Source organism: Orcinus orca, chromosome 6, assembly GCF_937001465.1.
Source record: "Orcinus orca chromosome 6, mOrcOrc1.1, whole genome shotgun sequence".
Taxonomy (NCBI): domain Eukaryota; kingdom Metazoa; phylum Chordata; class Mammalia; order Artiodactyla; family Delphinidae; genus Orcinus; species Orcinus orca.
In genome coordinates, this window is record NC_064564.1 from 94315219 (window position 1) to 94317244 (window position 2026).

Below are 2026 nucleotides of genomic sequence, written 5' to 3' on the forward strand. Positions count from 1 at the left end.
ATGATATGCCAACAAATTAGATAACCTAGAAAAAATGGATAAATTCCTAGAAACATATAACCTACCAAGACTGGATCATGAAGTAACAGAAAATCTGAACAGAGCAATGACTAGTAAGGAGACTGAATCAGTGATCAAAAATCTCCCAACAAAGAAGTGTCCAGAATTACATGGCTTCACAGCTGAATTCTACCAAACATTTAAAGAAGAATTAATACCAACTTTTCTCAAACTCTTCCAAAGGGTAGAAGAGCAACAAACACTTCCAAACTCATTTTATGAGGCCAGCATTACCCTGATACCAAAGCCAGACAACGACACTACAAGTAAAGATAATTATAGGCAATTATCCCTGGTGAATATAGATGCAAATTTCCTCAACAAAATATTAGTAAACCAGTCAGCAGTACATTAAAAAGGATTATACACCATGATCAAGTGGGATTTATCCCTGGGATGCAAGGATGGTTTGACATAGGCAAATCAATAACTGTGATACACCACATTAACAAAATGAATAAAAATCACATTATCATCCAAAAAGATGCAGAAAAAGCATTTGACAAAATTCAACAGACTTTCATCATAAAAACTCTCAACAAATTAGGCATAGATATAACGTACCTCAACACAATAAATTCCATAATAAATGCCACAGCTAACCTCATACTCAATGGTGAAATGTTGAAAGCTTTTCCTCTAAAATCAGGAAAAAGACAACGATGCCCACTCTCATCTCTTTTATTCAACATAGTACACGAAGTCCTAGCCAGAACAATTAGGCAAGGAAAAGAAATAAGAAGCATACAAATTGGAAAGGACGAAGTAAATTTTTCTGTTTCTAGTTGACATGATATTACATGTTGAAAACCCAAAAGACTCCACCAAAAAAAACTGTTAGAATAAAAAAATTCAATAAAGTTGCAAAATATAAAATCACACAAAGTCAGTTATGTTTCTATATACTAATGAACTGTCAGAAAGAGAAATTAAGAAACAATCCCAGTTACAATTGCATTAAAAAGAATACAATATGTAGGAATAAATTTATACAAAGAAGTGGAAGATCAGTACACTGAAAACTACAAAAAATTGATGAAAGAAATTGAAGAAGACGTAAATAAATGGAAAGACATTCCATGTCCATGGATTGGAAGAACATTGTTAAAATGGCCATCCTACCCAAAGCAATATACATATTCGATGCAATACTTATCGAAATTGCAATGGCATCTTTCATGGAAAAAGAAAAAAACAATCCTAAACTTTATTGAAACAACAAAAGGTCCCAAATAGCCAAAGCAATCTTTAGAAAGAAGAACAAAGCTAGAAGCATCACACTCCCTGATTTTAAACTATATATTCCAAAGTTCTAAGAATCAAAACAATTATGTTTGTGGTCTAAAAACAGACACACACATCAATGGAACAGAATAGAGACCCTAGAAATAAGCCCATGCATACATAGTCAATTAATTTTTAGCAAAGGAGCCAATAATATACACTGGGGAAAGAAGAGTCTCTTCAGTAAATGGTGTTGGGAGTGCTCACTTCAGCAGCACATACACTAAATGTGGAATGATACAGAGAAGATTAGCATGTCCCCTGTGCAAGGATGACACGCAAATTCATGAAGCATTCCATAGTTTTAGATGAACTTATTTGCAAAGCAGAAATAGAGACACAGATGTAGAGAACAAACCTATGGATACCAAGGGGGGAAGGGGTGGTGGGATGAATTTGGAAATTGGGATTGACATATATACACTACTATGTATAAAATAGATAACTAATGAGAACCTACTGTAGAGCACAGGGAACTCTACTCAGTACTCTGTGGTGACGTAATGGGAAGGAAATCTAAAAAAAAGGGGATATATGTATACGTATAACCGATTCACTTTGTTGTACAGCAGAAAATCACACGTTGTAAAGCAACTATACTCCAATAAAAATTAATTTTATAAATAAATAAATGGTGTCGGGAAAACTGGATATCCACATGCAAAAAAGAGTGAAATTGGAC

General features: G+C 33.9%; 1 non-coding gene across 1 annotated transcript; it reads left to right on the plus strand.

Moving 5' to 3' along the window:
• Positions 1-1543: 1543 nt before the first annotated feature.
• Positions 1544-1650, plus strand: LOC117201938 (U6 spliceosomal RNA). Its single transcript, XR_004484082.1, has one exon. It is a non-coding gene; the product is annotated as a U6 spliceosomal RNA (small nuclear RNA).
• The last annotated feature ends 376 nt before the right edge of the window (positions 1651-2026 follow it).